We start from the raw sequence: 14728 nt of genomic DNA on the forward strand, positions 1-14728 counted from the left end.
GTGAAGCCCAAATAGCAACCCATGCAGCTGCAGAGCACTGTACCTGCACTATACATCTATTAGCAATTCAAAACATCAGTTTGCAAGCTCAGAGTCCAGCCACATGGGAGCCACTGCACATATTCCTTGGCCTTTGTTTTATTTTAAGTAAATCCTCAGTAAGAGTTTGGTTTCCTCTTATGTTGATAATCCACAAAGAGTTTTTGCAACAACTGAAGAGTTAACAACAAAACTGCATGAGAGGCATTACTCAGAGCTGTGTGCAGCCATAATGCAGGTCTGGAGAAGAGGAGGAGGGCTCTGAAGCCTCACCTCTGCGAAGCGACATGCAGCACATGCCACACCAGGCAGTAAAGCTGCAGCTAAAACCCTCTTAGGCTCCCCCCGGAGAACCACCTTCCCAAGAAATTCACTCCAACCTGGAACTGGCTCCATCAGGCAAAATGAGAAGCAGGAATGGAAAGAGGCATTAACTCAATGACTTCAGTAGCAATGTCATTACTTCAAGGGATCAAGATTCTAGCCTTTGCATTCAGCTATGGGAGTGCCTCTCCTGAAATGCTTTGGAGAGGTCCGGTAATCATTTTCAATAGCCCTTAATGAGATAAATAAATCCTAAAAACCCATTGCTTCCTAGAACTGCGTGCTTAAGCTAATCTTCCTGACTCACATAAGTGAGATTAAGCAGTATGGTAAAAAGCAGCTAATGGCTCAGGAGTTTTTCTTTCTCTTCCTGGTTACAATTATATTTACAGATAATAAAATAATCTTATTTATCATCTATAATGATGTGTGAGTACATATGGAAGCTGGAGACATTTAGGAAACAGCAAAATGGCTATTAACACTATATACACTTTCTGTGTATATAGTAGAAAGAGATAACATGTCCCAGAACAGGAGCTTAATGAACTTATTTAGTGAAATATGACATTTAAGGGACAGAGAAGTGAGAATGATGGGTTTCATATGGCTAATTGCTTAAATAATGTGAAAATTACATGAGTAAACTGTGCAGAGGCGATGAGAGTAAATGACTTTTTCTTCTCTAGCATGTTAATGAAAAGCTTGCCAGTTATTTGGAGCTAGTGTGTTAAACTTTGTTGTAATGGTTGGTGAGAAGCAAGAACTACTCAGTGTGTTACATTACATCTATTATTGCATTCTGAATTCTTTCACATAGACAAAAGTGCATGCCTAAAAAAGAGATTGAATTCATGCTTATCATATGCAGAAGTAGAGTGGATATCTTTCTGGGAAATGAAGAGTAAATTATATTTCCACATAAATCACGGGGAATTTTTCTTTTTACTTCAGTGAAGCAATCCAAAGATATTAAGAGATGAAGAAAATTAGCATAATCAGCTCATGTTGTTTAATCCTCCTAGTCCAACCCAGGAATATTCTCTATATGTTATTGGTTAACACTTTTATCCAGGCTAGGTTTATATGACCTGTAATTTCCCTATTCCACTGACTGTTGTAACTATCAGATGGCTCACAATGTACATCTTGGATTTTGTAGAAAGATTCATTACATTTAATTTGTATTTTAAAATTATAATTATAATATATTAAGTGCAATGGAGAAAGGAGAGCACAGAAGGATGTGAGAGATACAAAATAAAGTGCTTTCCAATTTGACTGTTTATATGTGCATAATATGTATATATTTTTGATTCCTTAAGAAAGCTGCCAAAATTTGGTACTGACAGGAGAGAGGACCAGGATGGAGCTCAGTAATGGATGACAGACTGAAGGACACAACAGAAGAAGAAGGGCTTGTTGTAAGAGATTAATCAGAAAACTAAAGGTTCTCTCGAAAGCCATACTGTTTCTTTCAAACAGCATGAGCACTGAAGGCTCAGAACTACCACAGGTAGGAAAATCAGTTTCTGTTAAGCAAATATTTATACCTCGCTTTAGTAGTGCTTGGCACCTGTCATTTTAATGTTTAATTCTATGTGGTCAGAACCATGACTAATACAGAAATCCTTTGGGACTTCATTTCAAATATTAGAGCTGAAAATCCTATTTGTCTATTCAGTCTGTACCTAAACTTCCACTGATCAAGGTGAAATCATCTACATACAGCCTAGATCTGAAAGGAATGGGATATGCATTGTTGACAGAGCATGCAGTGATTCCACATTATCGTTTGAACAGAATCTTGACATGAATGAATGAGTATTATTAATGAAATGCTCTCTGTTACAGTGGAAAAAGCATGTTAAATAAGTTGTTTTCATCGTTTTCATAGATGAAGAAAATCAAACACTTTTAGAAATAATTCAGATACTTCTGCTTGATGTTGTGTCACTAAACAGAAATAATGCCAGTTCTGTAATAGCTTTTCCTGTTTGTCATGGACTCAGATAGAGTAAATCAGTTTCTTCAACTCCACTGCCTCAACAATATGACAATTGCTGACAATTTAGCCTTATGGCCTAATGCTGTTCCAGTACACAAAATCTGCATGTTATTCCAATGCACAAAATCATAAAGAGGAAGAAGTAAAACTTAGTTTAGTGTATGTTGCCAGTTGCAGGGATAAACATCCTGACAACTAGAAATGGAAACATGATAAAATTTGACAACATGACCTGGCTGCAAAAAGATTGGATGATTTTAAATGGTTCTGAGAATACTGAACAAGGATGAAACCATCTACCAACAGTGTAGGTAGTCTTTGTATAACTGACTTCAGGCAATGGCAGTAATTATTTTGTGCTTTCTAGAGATTAATGTGGCTTTGGAAGTTGCAGAATACACACACGTAAACCTATGAATCATTTTTCAGCAGCACATTTATATTCTTGCAGATGTTATCTTTTAACACAAGAAGAAAAACATTGCAGTCAAATTCTATTTTTAAACTGACTTTGAAAAAAAAGGCAAAGTGCTACAAAAAATCTGCAGTAAAGAGACAGAATAATAATGGCATGGGCCACTCAGTCCCTGACAGGCAAACATGTTACTCTAAGGTCTAACATATCCCAGCTCTTTCCATGGCTTTCTTCTCCTCCTCCTGCAGTCACCAACAGCGTGTGTGTTTAAGACTTCACAGAGCCATGTTGCCAGGAGATGAAAGAAGGGAGCACACATTTCACCCATGGCACAGATGTCAGTCAGATCCAGCTGATCAAAAAACGGCACCCAGGTGGCCTGAACCAAATCTTGCTAAAGCAGCACAAGCACTCCACATTGTCTCCTTCCGCTTGGAAGGGTATCAAGGGGTGGCTGAACAGAGAGAGCGTTGCTCGTACAGAGCAGCATTACAGGCACCCTGGACAAAACATCTGTAAACAGTGGCAGAGGGTATTCAGGAGCCAGAGTTGCTCCTGGACCTTCACAACTTGAAAAGGTTTCCCACAGTACTGATGAGTAGGGAGCAAGTCCTATTTAATCAGTCTCTGGGTAGGAGCCAAAAATTTGGCTCTCAAAAAGGAAAATGTGCATTTTTTTTTTCACTGACAGTGCAAATAAAGATTATTTTATAAGAATTGCCATGCCAGATAAATTTTCCATACATGATATCTGAAGACTAATTTTTATCTGGGGAATCTAATTCTGGGTAACATGAGGCTATAATTACAGGACTATGTCCTCAGAAGCAGTACCAGCACAAGGCTTGTGCAGAAACATTTGAATTGAACTGAAAAATTGTCCAGCTGAAAAAAAGGAAACATTTTTTATTCCTTTTCTTTTTTCCCAACAGAATCCCTTTCCCAGCTCAGTTCATCATGAAACCAATGCTGTGTAGCTTAATGCAACATAATACATCGTAGTAGTGTAGTACAAATTTTAGAATGGAAAAACTACATCTACATCGGGGTGTAGATATTAATTATGAAAGTCAGTCAATAAACTGACGCAAGTTATTAAAATAAGCATTCATAGCAATTTTGCTTCAGTTCATCACCAACCACTACTACTAGAAACAGCAACATGCTAAGTTACTTGAAATTAATATTGAACATCCATCTTCTTGCTATACTAAGGTAAAAAGCGTCAAGAGTATTCCTTTTAGCTATTTCTCTACCCTGCTGTTATAAAAACCATCAATGGCAGAATTTCCACAGCTCCCTAGGAGGCTCATCTCAGTGCTAAGCTGCCTTTATAGTTAGGAAGCTTTCTGTAAAATTTAATTGAAAAATCCTTAACTGCTTATTAGGCCATCCTCTTCTTGTCCTGCTGTCAAAGGTTATGCAGAAAACATGATCATTAACTCTCTTTCCTAAAAAAAATCACCTGTTATTTTAGGCAAAATAATGCCATCATTTATTTATTTATGGATACATTTGGTCCTGGAGGTTGAATGCTTATAACTAAAAGAGATAAAATTTATCTTTAACATGAAATAATGAGGAAGAGAGTGTTAGGCTTCTCCTCCAGTCTCATATATAACTGCAACTTCCAACTTTTCTGCAAACTTGTTGGAAAGCTGGAATATATTCAAATAAGCAGAAGAAATATATAATTTCTATTTCCTTTCTACGTATACTTTTAAATACTGTCAAGTTTAAAGCTTCTGTTTCATTCCATGTTCCGGACAATTCTAGCTGCTCAGAGTATGCATATGGAGATGAGGTCAGCAAAAGTTTTATTAGTAAGACTAGGATAACTGAAGGTAAAAACAATACATCCATTTATCTAATCACTTTTCCCTCCTTGCAGTAGATCATATTTTTGTTTTTATTAGCCTTTTTCCCCCAAAATCTTACCTTGTTCTTTAGCTCAACTATAAGGAAAATGATTGTATAGACCGGAGATTTTGTACAGCATTAGCATTTGAGTCCACCCTAAGCAACGATGGAAAATTGCACTTTCTACAGGGATCAGTTTTCTATTTGGTCCTACTCAGTAAATGCATGGAGCCCCTGGATGATCTAGCAGTACATAGTAAGTGGTACATGGTTCCCTCTATGCCCTCACATACAGTCGCTACAGTGGCCTAGTAAGCAAAATTCATAACTGAAATGTAGATGACCGAGCCTACTAGATCCAAAACAAAAATTATACTAGTGGCAGAGAGGAACATTTTGAGTTAGTTGTCTCTTGAAAATGCATGTTCACAGTTAAGCCAATTCTGAATGTAAGACCCTTGAATTCCTCATTAGCACCAACTTCTCATATAGCTATATGAACATTAATGCTACCACCTTCATATATACAGAATTTTTGTTCTGTCCTGGTGGACAATGTTTGGCTTCAGCTAATCGCACTTTTATGACATCTCAACTGGACTACAGCAATACAACATGTCTGGCCATAGAGCTTTTGATAAATGTAATATATGCCACATCTCTTCAGAACACCGTCCTTTGCTCCCTATGCCAGTTTCCCTTACAATATTTAATTAAGTTCAAAATCTCTGTCCTTACCTTTACGGGAACCAGTAACCTTAGCCCAGGATATCTGAAAGATTAGCTAAAGGCTATGAATGAAAATCATAGCCAACAATTTCAGTTCTCTAGTGAAGTGGAATATATTACAGTCAGAATAAAATTCCTCTATCTGGAAAGTTATGTTTCTTGCAGTGCTGGACCAAAACTGTGAAATGATCTCCCACAAGTAAAAGACCTTATGAGCATCATGACATTTTGCTTTGAGTGCTAAATGTATTTCTTTGACTTCATCTTCTCTATGAACACAGAATATTCCCACACTGAGTAGTACCAAGTCAGTGAATAGTTTGGAACTTTGTAGAACCTGAAAGTTCACCCCCTACTGGAAAGCAAGTACTTTGCTTTGCTTGGCACTTCTAGTCAACTCAAAAATGAGTTGATAAATTAAGAGCCTTATCCGGTTACCAGGTTACCAACAGCTGGAATGATAGGCAGAATTTCTCTGCTTCTAAGGAAGTAAAAGGACTGTTTGTCATTCTGCAATGTATTCAGAAATTGCCAGTCCTTGGTAGCTGTGAAGGGGAAGTGCCAAACTGTAAAGCAATAGCTACATTCATTTTGTGTTTTTTCTTGCTCTTACCCATGCTGAAGTTATGGAAGGAAAGAGGAAAATAGTAATAATAGAGCAAATCAAAGAATTAGTAGCAGATTATAGTTCACTATAATTTCATAACCCAAGAAAAAACATCTGCCCATCATGAGTGTAGGTGCAGGATCAGAAAGCCTGGAGTTGGGAGGAGGTGTCCAGTAATATTTATAACCTCATGTGTGTGGGATGCTTGTGTGTGTTTTTTTCAGAACTGTGCTATTACCAAGGCAGACACAGGTGCAAGAATGGCACCGTGCTACGTCACTTGAGAGCACGTCCCAATCAGGATGCCAGTGGGGTCAGAGGGTTTTGACTTCCCAAGCACTGCTCTTCCCCAGCTCATCTGCAGCTATATGTTCTTGCAAATGTTGTTATCTTTTGTTATCTTATGGTTTAACCATTACAAGGATAATTAAAATGATGTTAACATTTCAAATCTTGACCGTGAATTATTTTATTCTTAAAACCACTGTCAAGCTTGCCTTCCTCCCACAAAACATGTCTGCCATCTTCTGGCCAACTCACCATGCATCTAGAGGCTAGCTGGAAATATGCTTTGGAGTGTCTGTACTGAATGTGCTTTTCCGGTTGTTAAAGGAATTAACCAAATAAGCTGGCTGAAATTAAACTTTGTTTTGGGATGACATGTTTCACTGACCACAGAGGAATTTAGCTTTCAAGTTGTGTAAAACTCCTCTCTCTTGCTTCATAAGGATTTGCACGAACTTTTCCTTTTATCCTCATATCCGCAAATATCCTGAGGATTTTGTTTCATCCAAGTCTAAAAAAGATATTCCAGCAAAACAATCATTATTCAACTGGCTTTACATTTAAATCACATTTTCACTGGCATTTATAGGAAACAAAGATTGATCAAAATGGAAGTGATGGTTCTCATGAATGTGTATTAAACACCAAAGTTGCAGTGGAACTTGAAGCTGGGCAAAGTTCATGTGGTGTTGGGTTCTAGTGCAAATATTTGATGTGGCTCTAATCAAAGCCAATGCTAGAGCTTGATACTACTGTAGGAAGCTTTGAGTAATTTGCTAAGTACAAAAAAACTTGTTTAGAAGTCAAGTGTTAAGTTTTGACAACAATTCTTTGCTCCTCTATGGCTGAACCTCTTTCTGAAGAATATAGTTTGTTATAGGCACAGAGACTACTGCCTGCAATTTCTCAGCCTTTTATAAAGAACTTCAGACGGGATGCGCATAATGACACCCTTTGATTTTAAAGTCTGTGATTAACCCACAGGAGCAGACTGATGATTTTTATTTCAGGATAGAGCCACTATGTAGGAAAGTGAAATCGTATGAAAATCAAAACACTTCACTATACCATAAAGTATAAAGTATAGTGAATTTATTTACATTAATAAATTTGAGGGAAAATGAAAAAAGATTGTGACAATCTGTTCCAAAGAGCACAATGTTTTAGATTTTTTTAATTTGTGAATATTTTTGTTTAATTTTCTACTATGTTGTATATTTCAATACCATATATCATATATGCAATACATACATATAACATACATATGATATTTATATATTTTACATATGAAGATATTAAATCTTAAAAACCTGAATTGCTCAGAATTTTTATATTTTCAATGTCTCAATTTTAAAATATAAAATTAGTTCATAAAATTGAAATTCTGCCTTCCACATCACTTGTAGTTAAGCAGGATAGTGTGAGACCTGGAACTATCTAAACAACTATGTAAAAATCAGTTGTGCATGTTTTAACGTGCTCCAAAACTTTACAAATGCCATTATGCCCTTTCCTACATCAGTTACAGAGATTGTGCTATTTGGCCTTTAATGACATACTTCACCCAGTTTAAGTCAAACAAAGGGTTGGGAACCATCTAGGTTCCCTGGAACAGTCAATGAGAAGATATCTTCTCTTGCATTTCCAAAGATTCCACCTGTCTGAAAATAAGTGTCTAAGACAGTGAGTATCTGTCTCTCTTTGCAGACTATTTAGGGAGCCTAGATAATTAACTTAGAGCGGGCTTTTAGATGGCAGTTAACTGGGATGAATCCTATCCAGCATGACTACCCAGACTATATGAAGACACAGAGAACAAGTACCCCTGAGCACTTTTGGTGCCAGGTGTGGCATGTAGCTAGTCACTTAAAATAGGATTCACTCCTCCCACAAAAGATCGTGCTTTACTTCAATTTTTTCTAAGTCGTATGCCTACTCTGTAAGATTCATGATAACCTCTGCACTGAGATACATTTTAGTCTAAAATTGTAACCTACTTCATCTAGCTTTAGCTTATAAGACAAAAGCTATCCTAAATTAGATACTCAAGCTCCACTGTAGTTGATAGAGATTGACAAGCACCTCCAACTGAAAATTCATCCTTGTCATCAGTACAATCTTCAGATGGGAGAAATTTTTGGAGTCTCTTTCTGCTGATGATGGCTCCAGTCTGGTGTAGTCTTATCTAACTTTAAGTTCCTCTGTCAGAAACAGTCACATTTGGCCCCTCAGTATAGTCCATGGGGAGAATAAGAGGCATCTCTAGATCCTGATGAAACCAAAGAGCTGATATGCCTTTGAACAAGCTTGTTTCTCTCCATCAACAACAGAGGAAGTGAGGTTGACAGGACTTTCAGCTTCAACTCTGCAGCTCAATGCTTAACATTAGGCAGTAGTAGTCCATACTTTTTGCATCAAACCCACTGTTTTATCACCATTTATCACTCTTTAATCCAATTTGGATTTCCCTGGTAGAAGAAAGGCTAGACAGGCCACAGCTCTGAGTCTTTCTTTGCCCTATACTACAAATCACTTACGCTCCACTTCCTATGAGACAAAATTACGCTAGCCTCTTCCTCCCATCCCCTCATCAAGATGGTGGCTATATGCAGTCCTAGTTGCATTGATCCCTCTAATCACGGGCCTTGTGCATGGTTATTACTCAGAACTGTTTTTTTTTTTTTTTTTTTTTTGCTGACTAGAGTCAATGTTTTAAAAATACATTGGTGAAGGCTTTCCATGGGAGCAATGGATTTTCTCTACCAGGGAGATCTTTCAAGAAGACCATCTTTTCTGCTGTGGCTGGTCTAACTTACAGTATAAGTCTGTCTCTCTCCACTTTTGCCTCTTATAAATTGCCTGTAAACAAAGATCTCCCAGGTTAGCTCTTTTAAACGGCTGAAATCATGCTGAGAAATGTGTTATTTTAGTTGAAAACAGAAAATGATTCTTTCTGTCACTTTACTGATCAAAAAAATGTTACATTTCAGGGCAGTTCACACTTTCAATCGTTTTAATTAGTTTGATATTGGCTAACTGATGTTAACCAGCTTGAAGTTGTCTAACTGGTGACCAGCGGTACACTTCTGGCCTGTGAACAGTTTTCAGTTATCAAAGGCTAACTAAATCTAGTAGCCTAGCCCACAGATGAGCAAAAACCAGCTCTTGCTTGTGACCGTATATTCAAAGGGCAGGGAAATGAGGTCAGGGCTGCTCTGCACATGACTTTAGAAAACAGCTTTTCCACTAAGATTTTATCTGCTAAGGCTTTGTACTGGTAGGGGAGTAGGTGAGATTGGCAACTACTCTGTGAGCCTTAAGAATGTCTTGGTAACATTGGCCAGCTTTGCCAGCACAGAGGTCCACTTCAACTGAGAAGTGAGGGTCCAACTGTGTGTGGACAAGACACAGCCCACTCACAACAGAGAGCTTAGTGACTCACCAAGGAAATAAGTAGCACGAATGGTGAAAATTTTACCTCCAAAGCCATGGGAACCTGCCTTGCTCCTTGATATTTCACTTTATAATTCGGAGGTTCTACGATTATATCCCAGATGTTGCTAAATATCTGAGAGAAGCAGTTCTACAAGGACTTTGTGTGTATACGAGTGAGAATAGCAAAGCCTTGCCCTTCAGATAGACATCTTATCACATGCAGCCATGCATGACCTTTTAAGGGAAAAGAAACGTTGACAGTGACGTGTAACTGTTTGGGTTAGCTATGAAAAACAACATAAAGATCTACGTTTAATATGGTGCAGCTGCTATCTAATTTGTGTCTTTAAAGAGGAATTTTTCATTAATTAGCTTAAAAAATAACATTTGGACTTTATTTCAAATATGTGTCTAGTGCCATAGCTGTATAACACAAAGCATGGCTGAGGTCAGAGACATGGTGGCAATATTTTTTCTCCCACATCCTCCACACAAAAATATCTATTTTTCTCTCTAAATCAGGCAACATCATTCCTGAGCTTTTGTCTGGTTTGAAAGATGTGACTACACTGATGGTCAGACTTCCAGCTGCCCACCTATTTTAGGAAAGATGTTTTTCTGTGAACAAATAGATACTGAGCTCATGAGAAGTAATAGCCAAGAAGATCTACAAAACAAATATTAAAATCTAGAAAAATATTGAATAACTATTTCTAGGATAAATTTCTAGCATCTGCTTTGAGATACTTGGATGATATTTTACTACTTTAACTTTCTAGAGTTATTTTTACTGGATATGTAATTTGTAGTAAAGCATGCTGCCTTTTCTACCGTTGATTAATAGCAGGACTGAGGAGAATATGTGAATCTGTTAGGAAAGGGCATGATATAGTTAACACAGCCTACCTCTAGCAAGATGCAATCAAAAACCATCAATCCAGTGACTCTAACAAACAGCCAGTGAACCTGACTAGTGATTGCCCATCTGGTACACAAGGTGATTCATTTGCTCACTTGTTTAGGCTGTTCAGCATGTCTGCTGATTTTATATATATTCTAGGTTACTTCTTCTGAGTTTTGGTTTCTTCCTGTGGTCTGCTCATCTCTGATGTCTATATTCTGCCATCTGCCCCCAGCTAGGCAAATAAACCTCCAGATGAAAAGAGGCAGCTGCTTCAGTTACTCTGGCAGGACAAAAGCTTTGTGCTGGAGTTGGCAGCCAGCTGCAGCATAAAGGTGGAGCCACCCTGATCTAAAGCATCATGCAAAGAAATATCTAATTCCATCCAAAATCTATTCAATTGTGGCCTGGAGAAAAAATGTTTGGCAGTAACCAACGTAAACATGATCTATATTTATTCTTTCTTTTTGCTTATTTAGTTAAGCTTTTAAATCAAGTCTGTAGTACATAGTTAATAATTCTGGAAAAGAAGGCAAACCACTGCAATAGAAGTCATGTTTGTGAGGGAGGGATTTATCAAACCAAATGTCTCTATGGAAGGTATATTAAGTGCTCAGAAAACAAAACAAAACAAAAAATTAGTATAGGTGAAGGATCAGGGAGGAGGCTTAAGTAGTGCATTCCCCATAGGCCCTGGTGCGGAGGAGAACTGGAGCCAACCAAGCAAAAAGTAAGTGCTATCCTAAGCGCTGTTCCTCCCCACAAGGGCTGGGTGAGCGCCCAAGTGCTGTTGTCCATGTCCGATGGTTCTAGAGTGAACGGAGGACTGTGGCTGTGCAGCTCTTCTCTCACCTTGCCAAAGAAACACCGGGAAGGGGTCTGCTGTACTCAGATATATTTGATGTCTTTTGCTTTTCTAGTCTCCTTGCTAAGTATGCCAGTCATGCAGATAGGTAAGAAATGGGCTAAATATGCCAGTTATCACATGTTCATATAATCTGTTCTCTTTACATACTTTGTTCCACAGGAGAAAAACCTAAAAGCTCATTCTCTGCAGAGTTTAACTGAAAACTATAATGCTATAAACAGCAAGCAGCAGCTCTGCAGTCACCTCTTTGCTTTGAAGAGAATGGGAGAGTTTGCCTTAAATATGGGAAAAATGACTAAGGGATTTTCCTCATGCTGTGACACACTTGAGTATGATTCTTATCTCCTTTAAGAGATGACCCAAGGCTCCTGTGTTTTGACTCTCCAGAGTGTCCCTTACTTTGCAAAGGCACAACACTCTTGTAGGTATTTTTGCTTTCCAAGTGAGCATTCTTTTTGAATGATAAGCATAAAAATCCTATTCTCTACTGAGAGAAACAAAATAAAATGACTGCTCATATGTTATGCCTGTTGTCAGTTCAGACAAATGTTATTGCAATTAATTTTGTCAACATTTTAATATGAGTAAATTGCTTTCCACAGTCTTAGCATCTTTATAAAAATGCATGGCATTTAGCTGTAGAGAAAGAATAAAAATCAAACTGTTAATACAATAGCTAATCTTATACACATTAATTCATATAGGAAAATTCCTACTATATCAAAAAGGTCCCTATCTCAGTACAAGTATTTACAGTTCTTATCTGTCTTTTTCTCTTAAGAAAGAGGCAAAGATGTAAACTATTCTTGGGTAAAGACTAACAGTGTCTTGAATTATAATGTAAAAAATAAACACATGAATGTAAAATTTTCACATTAAACCTTAAGTAGGAACTACATTAGTCTTTAAATATCTTTTGTTTTGCAAGTAGCGCATTCGAAAGTCTATATATACTGAACTACAAAACAAGTTCAGATTTAGGAAAGTATCTGTCGGCTGTAGTTGATATTTCAGTCTTATCAGTAGCACAAACTTTTACAAGCCCGTGAACACTGAATTTACACAAGCGAAACTGATGACATAAGCTGTCCTCTACAGCTGGTTATAAGCTATCTTTACTGAGACACAGTTGGGTGTCACCCACATACTGAATCCACCAAAGTTTACATTAATAAAACACTGAGACTTGGCTTAAAAAAATTCACATACATTAATCTCTCTTACACTAGATATCCTCTCAGGAATAGAAAATATTGTTATCCACTTCAGGTTCCTTTCATGATTCCTGAGTTTAGTTTCAGTCCAGGATAGGAATGTCCTTATTCATTTTAATGAAAAATGGTGTGAAAAAAATGAATGAGATACTGTAGAGAGCTTTCTTCTTATGTAAGAAATGTTAAATCATTTCAGATAATCCATTGCAAAAGACATTTGGGAAGGAGAAAAAAAATTGGGGAAAAGTTAATGAGATTGTTAGCTTCATTGCAAATGAAAACTTGGTTTTTGACACATACATTTTGAACTGAGCTTTTCTTAGCATTCAACTGTTACAATTCTTAAAAAACTTATTTTCTTTGGATTAGGCTAGATTTATATGTCCTATATCATGGAAAGGATACATTTATAGATATTTTAAAAACTTTGCAGGATCTTGTATCTAGAAACAGAAACAGTACTCTAAGACCTTCCTCGCATTTTTGTCCTCTTTACTTAAAAAGTATGACTTTTGCAAGACCATGTGATTTTGCAATATCTAATGTAAGCATTGGCTTTAATCCAGTAAATTTGTTGTCTTAAAGGGCTCCTGAGAGCACTTAGGCAAGAGGAGGAGTTTTAAGAACTCAAAAGTTGTTTTGCCAGGGAGTGGTTGTAGATGTGCCCAACACATATAGACACATTGCTTCAGCAGACAGGTATGAAAAGTATGCATTTCTACCATTCCATAGGATAATAAGGATTATTTCATCGTGTTACTAAACTAGCTGTAGTTCAAAGAGATTCATCAGAGGCTACATTTGATAACTTGTATTTATGCAGTTGTTGTTCCAAAAATCACAAATTCAGAATTTTTAATAGCTTTTGAAAAAAAATATTAATTTTGACCACTCTGAACTGTCTTAAAAAACATAAATCATTTTAAATAACTGAGAAGAAAATCCCAAACCTTCTGCTACATGCTGTAGAAAATATCAAATAATTCCAGTGACTTATATTTGTTATTCAAATGAATTGATCAGGATTTTTATGACTCTTTGCCTACAACAAGAGGTATATTTAATTATTCAGAGAGTACTTTCTAGTTTTAAGTTCTTATGTATTATCAAAGAAACATTCAGGGCATATTCTTTTGTACTGTCATGTCATGGGATTTAGGCTTGACATCTGACACTTTTACAAAGTTGGGTACATGCAACCACAATGACATGTGGAACAAGCTTTACTTCGGAGTTCAGGACTATTTGCCCTTGACAATTTCTATAGATAGTCAAATAAAGGGATTTTGTGCTTAAATTAAATGTTAGTTTATCAACAAGAAATTGCAGAAGTCCCCAACTGTGTGAGAAAACTTTTTTTTCTAGGATTTTTAATATGAATTTCCACAGAATAGGATTTAACCTTATAATTTACATTAGAACAAATTTGAGACTGGATTTAACCCAAGAAAAAATATGACAAATATTCCTTAATGTGTATATATAATTGAAGTGAATTCAACAGTTAAGCTTACATAACAAAGTTGAAATTGTCCTATTATTCCACATTTAAAGCTTTCAGTAGCAAAAACTGCAAAATTACAAATATCCAGTAGGTGTCATCTTCATACATAGCGTATGTATGATAATCTGGTTTAGAATTTTTTAATTTCACTTAAACTAATCGCAGGAATCTTAAACACAGGAACACATTTTCAGAAAAGCATGAGTAAAAATGTATGAATTTGATCTGATACACTCTAGTAACACCAGGATTTCTGAACTACTTGCAACCTGGAAATGTTTATGCACAAAATAATTTACATGTACCCAGGACTGTACTTACATGTCTAAATAACATGTGTAAATATGCCTGTAAATGCACATGTTTAAACCTGAAAATCCATTTAATGGATTTAACTTAATTCATATGTCCTTAAAGCAGTATAAATATGTACTACAACATTGCCTTTGGTTCTGAAGCCTATATTGCACAAATAGATGCAAGATCCTCTTTACTTATAGGGATCTTAAATGAAGTTGGAAGTGCCTCAGGAGGACATG

The 14728-nt window shown here is 36.7% G+C and overlaps 1 long non-coding RNA gene across 1 annotated transcript; it reads left to right on the forward strand.

Moving 5' to 3' along the window:
- The first annotated feature begins 26 nt into the window (after positions 1-26).
- On the forward strand, positions 27-6322 carry LOC134136512 (uncharacterized). The gene is made up of 3 exons (XR_009957511.1): positions 27-571; positions 1689-1879; positions 6207-6322. It is a non-coding gene; the product is annotated as an uncharacterized LOC134136512 (long non-coding RNA).
- The last annotated feature ends 8406 nt before the right edge of the window (positions 6323-14728 follow it).

This window comes from Rhea pennata, chromosome 2 (genome assembly GCF_028389875.1).
Source record: "Rhea pennata isolate bPtePen1 chromosome 2, bPtePen1.pri, whole genome shotgun sequence".
Classification (NCBI taxonomy): domain Eukaryota; kingdom Metazoa; phylum Chordata; class Aves; order Rheiformes; family Rheidae; genus Rhea; species Rhea pennata.